Consider the following 11,560-nt stretch of genomic DNA (forward strand, 5'->3'; position numbering starts at 1 on the left):
TTAAATTATTGGCAGCCCAGCACTGAGCAAACTACACATAGCAAAGCACTTTGCAAGAATAACAGAGTGCTGTCTCGACAGTGTGTATTCTTTGTACACACTGAAAGGAAAACCAGTTTGATCACACAGGGAATAAGTGAATTGAAACTCTCCAAACTGCATCTGAACAGCTATGCTACATCATGATACACAAACGGATATAGGATAGTTTGCAAGGTGCTCCTGATTGCTGCTGTGAGCTAGCTGTGGGGGTGGTTATCATAAATGAAAAGAAACCCTTTTGACTTCTCAAAAAACAAACAAACAAAAAAAACCCCCAAAACAATCCCACACAACTATGGACTATTTAATGGTTTTCTGGCTAGGAAAACTTATTCCATAAACCAGCAGAACTTTCATGAATGAACTTTCTTCCTGTTAAACAAATAGACTTCCCTTCTCGGTTTTGTTTTAATCCCTATTAACTGATTACCAGAATTTATTTTTCAAGGTTTAAAAATAAATCATTCTACTCAAATACACAAGTTTCAATGCAATGTAAAATGTAAACATAGCAAGATGTTTTGGGGATTCAGAGGTCTTGATAAACTTTGGAAATATTATCGACATTTGTATTACAGTAACACCTAGAGGCCTCAACTCTGGTCAAAGAGCTTACTGCTTTAGAAGTCTCCACTAATTTCTATCCATATAATCCTATATCTTCTGATAAAGCCTCCTTTCTGATATACTATACAAAACATTGGGGTATTTTCTTACGGAATTTAGTCTGTATAGTGGTCTAGTGCCCTAATGCTGCATTCTTTGCACACCCAAAGAATCTCACTGACTTCAGTGAGAGTCATGGGGGTGCAAAGAATGCAGAATCAGGGCAATGACCTTTATGCACTATAGGCCACCAGCAGAATTTGTGTATTGCATAGGCTCAGCTTGGAAGCTGGTGAGAATGATGGTTTCCTTCAGCATACTCAGTGAGACAACCTTCAGAACTATTCCACAATCAATGATCAGCAATCTACAATGTATGTTGAAAAATGTATCAATTGTTGTACATGGAGACCTTTATTCAACTATGCTGGATATACAGATTTAAAGTTAATCTCTGGGTGAAATCTAGGACTGCTTCCTGCAAAGAGATCCATGCAAGTAGACTCTTACACCCGTGCAGACTCTCATTGAGGTCCATGGGTGCGTGAACATAAGAGTATGGGTTGACATACTACTGCTGTGTAGACAGACTCTCTCTGGTGGGGCTAGTGGGTCTCAAGCTAGTGTGCTAAAAATAGCAATGTCGACATTGCAACTTGGGCTCTCGAGTCCACCCAACAACTTTGACTTAAGAGCTTGACCTACAGCCTGAGCTGCAACATCCACCGTGCTATTTATAGTATGCTAGCTCAGGCCCTGCTAGCGTGAGTCTGTCAACCTGAGTCTCGCTTGCAGCTGCAGTGCAGTCATACCTGAAGTGTCCATTGGCGCAGCTCCCTTGGCAGGAGCAGGGTGCTAACTTTGAATCCAGGGGTCTCTTCAAATGTCACAACCAAGAGCACTGGCATCATGGCAGAAGTGTTCAAATTGGTCTTTCATCTTATTTATAGGTCAGTTCCCAGAATAGTATGTAGGCACAGAACATGAGGAGATGTGTGGTTGTGAGGAACGAGGATTTCTTGGGCCTGATTCTTAACCTGCTAACACTAGTTTTACATCTGCATAACTCCATTGGCTTTGCTGTAGTTACTCCTGAAGTACACAGATACAATTGAGATCAGAATCTGTCCTTCAGTGGTACAATTTAATTAAAAACGGTGTGTATTGGTTGGCAATTTGTGATGTCTGTAATTCTGCACTCTTCACAGATTTGGGCTCTGCTGCACAACATCAATAGGATGGAAGACTTCATAATACTGGGAAGTTAAATGGTCTTAAAACAACTAAACATCATGACATCTTCACTTTCTTTTTTTAAGCTTCAGACATCTGGGCGGATATCATACAGCACTTCAACATAACTTATTAGTGGAGCTGGTGGGGAATGTTCCATCAGAACGGTTTTCTGAGGGAAAATGCAGTTTCCACAAAATTGAAACGTTCCATGGGAAAATTTGAATTTTGGTGGAATTTTTTCTGTTGGGGTGGAAAATCAAAATGAGAAAAGCTTTCTGGCTCCTCGGCAGTCCTCCTGGAGGCATGCCGAGAAGCTAGGGCTTCCAAATCCCTAGCTCCTTGGTAGCCTTCCTGGTAGATTGCTGGAGAGTCAGGGCTCCCCAGATGGCTGGCTCCCCAGTGCCTTGGGTGGCTGGATCAGTGGGTTACCCAAGTCCCTGGCTGCCTGGAACGATGAAGTGGGAATTTTTCATAATGTTTTGTATGATGACTATGTGCACCTCAGTTTCCTCTATGCTTGATTAACTAGGTGGGGGGAAACGGTTGTTTACTCTTTGCAAAGACCCAGAGGTGACTGATGCCTAGCTGTCTGGGGACAAGGGCCCCATGCCCATAGAGAGGCTGTTTGATACCTCGCAACTAATGACTAGGGTGCCCTGCCCTCTGTAGGAAGCCAGCCAGTTGAGACCAGCTGGAGAACAAAAGATTAAGGAAGATGGCCAGGTGACCATGTTTCCCGGAACAAGAACAAAGGACTAAGGAGGGGCCCCTGAGGGTTGTTAAATGTGGGCTGCTGGAAGCATGAGACACTTCTGGACGGGAACTAAAGAGGGGGTCAGAGAGACCTCTGGGACTGACCCAGATAGACTATGCTGTAATTTTCCTTTCTTTATGTTAACCGAAGGACTTTCTATACTGTGTTCCAGACATCTACTAAATCCTTCTGTTTTCACAACGCTGGCAGAGAGTCACTCCAGAGCCAGGAAGTCGGGATTGCATTGCTCCCTTTAGGTGCGTAAGTCTCCCCCCGGTGTCCAGTTCAGGTGCACTCACTGAGTGAAGAAGGGGTGCTCAAGGCCCTGAAGCTCAGTCCCAAGAGGCAGTGAAGTGAAGGTGCTTACTCCAACAACAGAATGTGACCCTAAGAGAGTTGACATACTAAAAGGGTCCTTCCAGGCACTGTTCAAGAGCACCGAACCTGTGAATCTATGACACCTGGGTAGCCAGTTGCCCCATTCCCCTGAGAATCAACTCCATGGGTTACCAACTGCCTGGGGAACTGGCTCTCCAACTCCCAGGCTGCCCAGCTCCTTGGGCAGGTGGCTTTCCCTAGGGATTCAGGCAGCCTGGGGAGGAATCTGAATCATTCTCCCAAATTAAATTATCTGAGACTTTCCATCTTGTGAAAAAATTCAAATTTTTGACTTTTTGTCCCAATTTGGGACTTTTTTTTTTCCAAAAAATTTTTAGAGGAAGGAAATTCTGTTTTTTGGTTCCTTTTAATTATTCAAGTATTTTCATTGCAGAATATGGTACCTGGAATTGCAATGAGAAGAATAACCCTACTTTTATATCTGTTCAACATTGGACATGTAGATAAGAAAAAATACTTAGCATTATATAGCTCTCTTCATCTGTCACTCTGAAAGCACTGCACAAATGTGTGTCAGTGTCATTATCCATATTTTCCCAATAGGGAAACTAGGGAGACTTAATTTTCTGTGTTACTTTAGCTTGGCAAAGATCACATAGTGACTCCATCACAGAATCTGTCCCTTCTCCTAGTCCTTTACTCTAGACACTTTCCCCATATGTACAGTACGAAACAGTAGGGGTAAGAAGAGATACCATCCTTAATGTATTTTATCTAATATGTGGCTAGTTACTGTGAATTGTATGAAGAAAATGATTCTCAAGTACTACTTGCGCAGTTGCCAAGAACTTTAATTTGGAGCAAGGGAGATTTAGGTTAGATAGTAGGAAAAAATTTCTAACTATAAGGATAGTTAAGCTGTGAATGAGTCTTCCAAGGGAGGTTACGGAATCCCCATCACTGGAGGTTTTTAAGACCAGGTTAGAAAAACACTGTCAGGAATGGTATAGGTATATTTGGTCCTGCCTCAGTACAAGGGGCTGGACTAAAGCTCTTGACATCTCTTCAAGCTCCACGTTTCTATGATTCTATAAAATCAATAGAAAAATTCCTGCTGATTTCAGTGTTTTTGAATCAATACCCCAGTGTCTCGGAACTAGTATTTATCAGGCTTAGACATTTCTTTTTTTAAAAGACTTTTAACTCCTAATGCATTACCATTTACTAGATTTTAGTCCTCCTTGATTGTATTGAACCTTGTTGCTTCATGTTCACAAATTATAGTGAAAATATTAGTTGAGGCTGAAATTATTTGGATTGTTTCTCTCTGTATCATCCAGTATTTTACAGCATTATAAGATAAGATTAGATTATGTTCTTATAAGAAAGGGAGTAAAATTCTGCTCTCAATTAAACCAGTGCAGTCAATGGATTGCATGCACAGATATCAGTATCTTTCTTTTTCTTTCTCCTTATTCATCCATTCTTCAATCTGTTCCCAGCTCACAGGTCTTTATTGCAGAAGGCACCTTCAGTTGTAGCTCTCAGCCCTGATATAGAAATCAAAGTGGCATACTCAAATAATGAGTAGAAGGACAGGACATTAAAATTGTGGAGAAGGATGTATGAAAAGACTGGAATAGGTTCTCTTCCACCCTCTGCCACAGACTGCCTGGGTCATGGTGGGCAAATCACACTAGGCCAATTTTCAAAGTTATGGGTACCCTCAAGTCCCAGTGATTTCAATTGGAATTCTGGGTGAAAATTTTATCTCCCTCTGCCTCATTTCCCCATTTGTAAAATAATGCTTCCGTACATGGCATTTAAGGCTAAATTCATTAATGTTTGTGCAATGCTCAGCAAACACAGTGATGGGACCTTATCAAAGTAAATAGAGATTCTGGGGGAAATGGTTAAACAAAATTTCAGAAGGCTGCATATTTTACACATGCATTTTAACGGGAAGTTCAATTAAAATCTGGCATTTTAACATGTAGATTGTAATCTTTCAGGACATATTTTAAAAAGGGAGAGACAAACACCTGTCAGCATAGGCGCTGACTTCTTCTCTACCTAGGGGGTGCTTGGCTCCCCCCCAGCTCTGTCCCATGCTCTGCCCCCACTCCATCCCTTCCCTCAAGCCCCAACCCCCACCCTGCCTCTGCTCTGCCCCTTCCCCCAAGGCCCCACCCTGCCTTTCCTTTTCCCATCTCTACCCTGCCTCTTTCCTCCCCCTCCCTCCTAGCAACTTCCACCTGCTGCAATCAGCTGTTCTGCGGAGTGCAAGAGGCATTGATCAGCAGGACTGGGAAACACCCATTGAGTTGGCACCTATGCCTCAGTGTGTGTGTGTGGGGGGCATCTTGCCTCAGTGTGGGTGGGGGGCTGGGGAGGGAGCACAGGATGGACTACATGTCCCCTTAAGGTACCTCCTAACCCTCCATTTCTGACTCAATTCAGTTCTATGACACACACAGAAACTTTGAAGGAAAATCCAAAATCCTTACAAATTTGGAACTTTTCAGTTTGAGAGGTAAGGCAGGTTTGTGGTTTTTAAAATTTGTAGAAAAAAATACCAGACTTTTGCTTTTAGTGTTTTTATTGGAGACCTTTTTATTTTCCTCACAGTTTATCTATGGCGAGGTAGGCTGAAGTATTTTGTTACTGATTTATGCATTCCGCAACAGAATCTAAAATACCATTCTTCAAGAGTCACCCAGCTCTTTCTTTAAAGCTGTTGATTCAATTTGCATTTGTTAATGTGCTCCGTATGAGTGGGTTTCTCATGACTCTTATTCCAACATATTTCATGTAGATCACTTCCTTTAATTTATTTTTTAATATGGATGGATTGTGTCTGAGAGATTAGGGATCTGGGGACAAATTCACCCAGCCTGCTGGGTTTTCTGTTCAAATGTATAAAACAATATGCAGAATTCTATTAAATATAACACATTGCATAACCATATGCATACAGTTTCAGATAACAAGGTTATTTTTGCTATGACATAGAAACATGTTCAATTATTTACTCTTTTAAAGGCTTCAAGTAACTGGTTTTCAGAATTAGTTATTGCCAAACATGTACAGAGCATATAATTCAAGAGAAAACAACAAACACGATCTTGTTGATTGTTAACAGCAACTACATTCAGGCTGTAGCCATATGGCAAAAATCCTATCTCCTTTTACAAAATGAACTGGGAAAACTTACTTACATTCAGGATCTGCTTTTGAACATGGATTTTAAAGTACAATTAAATGTGTGGTTTTGAAAAACAGCCCAAGAAAATCACCAAATAATGGAGGAGCTCATGGAAAAGTCTTATTTGGCACTCATGACAGCACAGTATGTTACATTTCAGGTGGCCACCCTTGGTGTGGTGTCTCTCCTCATTCTATATCTCCAGGCAAGGAAGTGATTGAAGACTAGCATGAGGCAGAAGTCACTTGTTTAGTACCAGTGTCCCAGAAGCTATTGAGAAAGCTGTTGTTGGATATGGATGGTGTTCGCTGGAGCAGGGTTTCCTAAACTTTTTGCCTGCATGACCCCCCCCTTTAAGACTTACTGTTTTCTGTGACCCTAGATAGCAACAAAGCAACATAGCAACAAAAGAATCCAAGGAATTTACACATTAAGTAATTTATTTAATGCTTTCTAATGTGACACGTGGACTTGCGTGTTGCCACCCAGCTTCTTGAAGTCCAAAGCCTGGTAGAAATTGCACATCTAATTTCCAATGTGACATCAGCGACAGATCAATAGAGACTCGATGGACAACATAGATTCACCAAGAGCAAGTCATGCCTGACCAACCTGATTGCGTTCTATGATGAGATAACTGGCTCTGTGGATATGGGGAAAGCAGTGGACGTGATATATCTTGACTTTAGCAAAGCTTTTGATACAGTCTCCTACAGTATTCTTGCCAGCAAGTTAAAAAAAGTATAGATTGGATGAATGGACTATAAGGTGGATAGAAAGTTGGCTAGATTGTTGGGCTCAATGGGTAGTGATCAATGGCTCAATGTCTAGTTGGCAGCCGGTATCAAGCGGCGTGCCCCAGGGGTCGGTCCTGAGGCCGGTTTTGTTCAACATCTTTATTAATGATCTGGATGATGGGATAGATTTCACTCTCAGCAAGTTCGTGGATGACACTAAACTGGGGGAAGAGGTCGATATGCTGGAGGGTAGGGATAGCGTCCAGAGGGACCTAGAAAAATTGGAGGATTGAGTCAAAAGAAATCTGATGAGGTTCAACAAGGACAAGTTCAGAGTCCTGCACTTAGGACGGAAGAATCCGATGCACCGCTACAGGCTGGGGACCGACTGGCTAAGCAGAAGTTCTGCAGAAAAGGACCTGGGGATTACAGTGGATGAGAAGCTGGATATGAGTCAGCAATGTGCCCTTGTTGTCAAGAAGGCTAATGGAATATTGGGCTGCATTAGTAGGAGCATTGCCAGCAGATCGAAGGAAGTGATTATTCCCCTCTGTTCGGCACTGGTGAGGCCACATCTGGAGTATTGCATCCAGTTTTGGGCCTCTCACTACAGAAAGGATATGGACAAATTGGAGAGAGTCCAGCGGAGGGCAATGAACATGATCAGGGGGCTGGGGCACATGACTTACGAGGAGAGGCTGAGGGAACTGGGCTTGTTTAGTTTGCAGAAGAGAAGAGTGAGGTGGGATTTGATAGCAGCCTTCAACTATTTGAAGGGGGTTTCCAAAGAGGATGAAGCTCGGCTGTTCTAAGTGGTGGCAGATGACAGAACAAAGAGCAATGGTCTCAAGTTGCAGTCGGGGAGGTCTAGGTTGGATATTAGGCAACACTATTTCACTAGGAGGGTGGTGAAACACTGGAATGGGTTACTTAGGGAGGTGGTGGAATCTCCATCCTTAGAGGTTTTTACGGCCTGGCTTGACAAAGCCCTGGCTGGGATGATTTAGTTGGTGTTGGTCCTGCTTTGAGCAAGGGGTTGGACAAGATGACCTCCTGAGGTCTCTTCCACCCTAATCTATGATTCTATGACACAAATGTCCTGAATCCAGCTTCACAGAAATACATGCTTGTGCACCATCTGTTTAAAGGCACATGTTAAGAATGCAAGATATTCATTCATGATAGTGAATCAGAACTACAGGAGAGAATGGTGGGCATATGTTCCTCACAAGAATTGATCTCAGGAAATTTCAGTGAGCTGTTCAATTACAGCTGCTTGGCAAATCCACGACAGAAGGTTTGCACTGAAAGGGTTTTGCACCCCAACATACTTTGTCATGTCCAAATCAGAGAAAAAGAATGCACACAGTTCCACCATCTGGCTCAGATGCTCAGCCATCACCTGTGTGGGAGGGTGAATAATTTCATTTTCAGCCAGGAACTTGCAAAGCTTCAGGAAGGATTCATAGTTTGTCTTCAATAGATTATTCTTCCAGAAAATTTTTTTCTTCATGAATCCTGTGATTCAGTCACTCAGCTGAAGGATGTGGGTGTTCTTTCCTTGTAGGCCTGTATTAAATTAATTCAGTTTCCCAAATATGTCTGTGACATAAGCAAGAAGGCACAACGTCCTTTGGTCACATTGAAAACCACTAAATTCACTCTTTTTCCAGTCTATTGCATAAGCATGCAGCTCAGCTCTCACTTCAAAAAATCATCCCAGTACTTTTCCTCTCAAGAGTCAATGAGTTTTAGTGTGGAACAACAACACCTCATGCTCGTATCCCACGTCTTCACACGGTTTTCCAAACAAACGTGTGTGAAGAGACTGAATCTTGATGTATTTCACAAAATTTCACCAGGCTCTAGACTTGGAGCTTCAGATGCCAGTTGTTCTTGAGAATCACACAGAGAGTCCACACACCAGATGGAGCAACTTTCTTTACCAAGACCTGCTTTGTGGCCTGCCATAAACAGAGCTCCATCTGTGCAAAAGCCCACTATGCTATCACACAAGGTATTTTTGTCTTGCATGTAGCACATCAAATCCTCCTTCTGCTGTCTTGTTTCCAGGAGGAGGAAGAGAGAACAGAATGTCTTTGACAACTGCACCCTCCATGTGTATTTCACAAAGGCTAAGAAATGTGCATCACAGTGCTCAGTGCTCACATGAACTTGAAGAGCAAAAGCATCCATGTTTTTCAGATGCTCCACCGAAGTGTTTTCCTGATCTGCTGATGTTGCCTCAATCCTATACTTCACTCTGTTGTTGGAAGATATGGCTTGAGTTTGTTTGCTCGGTTTTCCCACATGTTATGTTCACCATATCAAGTGCATCTGGCAAAATCAAAGTCTCTCCAATTGTGTAGGTTTCTTTGCCTGTGTGATGTGTTGTCTCACCTGAAATTATGCCTTTTGAGTGTGGTCAGAGACTGACTTAGTTCTCTTGAATTGCACTTATTGACACAAAAGTTCTTCTTTCCGGTGCTGGAAAAATGACCTTGGTTTTCTTATGTGTTCCCCGTGAAGGGTTTCTAAGTGCTGTTTAAGCCTACTAGGAGTCTAATAGCATGATTATATGATTTAGATTATGTCTACCCTATGCCACTGTTAGCCCATGGTATAGATGCAGACTACAACAATGGAAGGAGTTTGTCTGTCACTGTAGGAACTCCACCTTCCTGAGTGATGGTAGCAATAGAAGCATTTTTCTTTTGACCTAACTATCTACACTGGGTTTAGGTTGACACAGATACAACACTCGGGGGTATGGAGTTTTCACACCCTAAGTGCCATAGCTATGTCAAGCTAAATTTTAAATGTAGGTCAGGCCTTTGCTATAACTGAGAGCCTGGCAGACAGATCCGGAGTGGGATTTTCAAAAGAGCTCAGCATTTGCCTAATTTAAGGGTAGGAGACTGTCTTTTCTTAGTAATGTATGTGAAGGTGATTATTATTTTTTTTATTAAAAAACAAAACAAAAAAGAATTGCATGAAGACAGGAATATGCTGACTAAAACAAAGCTTGGGCTTGAAGATAATTGCAAGGCTTTATGTTATGCCACAAGGTAGATTTTATTTATGTATCCATATGAACTACGAGCCATGGAAGCACATGCATAGTCCCATTGAGCTCTATGGGTCTGCTCTCATAAAATTAAGCATGTACATAAGTGTTTGCAGGATTGGGGCCTGCCTAATAAATGTTAGGGAAGAATAAAAATTGTATTATTTCAGCAGTGTATACTACAGAACAATAACCATATTATTGTTTCCCATCTGCCAACCGATAGCAGATGTCAGGGTGTTTGCAGGTAGGCTTCCTGGTGGAGAAGACATCTATTACATGGAGTTGGGTATATTCATAGCACAACTTGTTTATATTACACACACCATTCATTGAGCAGAGGTGATCACAGATGGCATACGGGTAATTCCCTCTTTCAGGAATCTCAACCCAAAAAACCAATGCCCAGTCTCCAAGAAACAACTCTGCCTCAAAAATTGACTTTAGTTAGAGAGATTAAGGCAGAGAACAAACTTCCTTGCTGCTTGCCACTCTTCCCTCTCCCCCCCCCGCCCCAGGAGTTAATCATAAAGCTAACAACAATACCACATTTCTTCTTAGCATGTGAGCACTGTTCAGTCTTTGACTGTGTAACAGTGTCATCCGTTGTGGCTCCTTAGAGACTAACAGATTTATTTGAGCATAAGCTTTCATGGGCTACAGCCCACTTCTTCGGATGCATATAGAGTGAAACATATATTGAGGAGATATATATATATATATATATACACACACATACAGAGAGCATGAACAGGTGGGAGTTGTCTTACCAACTCTGAGAGGCCAATTAAGTAAGAGAAAAAATTTGCTTTGAAGTGATAATCAAGCTAGCCCAGTACAGACAGTTTGATAAGAAGTGTGAGAATACTTACAAGGGGAGATAGATTCGATGTTTGTAATGGCTCAGCCATTCCCAGTCCTTATTCAATCCTGAGTTGATTGTGTCTAGTTTGCATATCAATTCCAGCTCAGCAGTCTCTCGTTGGAGTCTGTTTTTGAAGTTTTTCTGTTGTAAGATAGCCACCCGCAGGTCTGTCATTGAATGGCCAGACAGGTTAAAGTGTTCTCCCACTGGTTTTTGAGTATTATGATTCCTGATGTCAGATTTGTGTCCATTAATTCTTTTGCGTAGAGACTGTCCGGTTTGGCCAATGTACATGGCAGAGGGGCATTGCTGGCACATGATGGCATATATCACATTGGTAGATGTGCAGGTGAACGAGCCCCTGCTGGTATGGCTGATGTGATTAGGCCCTATGATGATGTCACTTGAATAGATATGTGGACAGAGTTGGCATCGGGTTTTGTTACAAGGATAGGTTCCTGGGTCAGTGTTTTTGTTCAGTGATGTGTGGTTGCTGGTGAGTATTTGCTTTAGGTTGGGGGGTTGTCTGTAAGTGAGGACAGGTCTGTCTCCCAAGATCTGTGAGAGTAAAGGATCATCTTTCAGGATAGGTTGTAGATCTCTGATGATGCGCTGGAGAGGTTTTAGTTGGGGGCTGAAGGTGACAGCTAGTGGTGTTCTGTTATTTTCTTTGTTGGGCCTGTCTTGTAGGAGGTGACTTCTGGGTACT

General features: G+C 42.2%; 1 long non-coding RNA gene across 1 annotated transcript in view; it reads left to right on the forward strand.

Annotated features, from left to right (window-relative positions):
* Window positions 1-5,431: 5,431 nt before the first annotated feature.
* LOC117879413 overlaps window positions 5,432-11,560 on the forward strand; it is a 47,717-nt gene continuing 41,588 nt past the window's right edge. Inside the window, exon 1 of the long non-coding RNA XR_004646262.1 lies at window positions 5,432-5,510. This is a non-coding gene — a long non-coding RNA (uncharacterized LOC117879413). The remainder of the gene's footprint in view (window positions 5,511-11,560) is intronic.

The sequence above is a fragment of the Trachemys scripta genome, chromosome 6, assembly GCF_013100865.1.
Source record: "Trachemys scripta elegans isolate TJP31775 chromosome 6, CAS_Tse_1.0, whole genome shotgun sequence".
In the NCBI taxonomy this organism is placed as follows: domain Eukaryota; kingdom Metazoa; phylum Chordata; order Testudines; family Emydidae; genus Trachemys; species Trachemys scripta.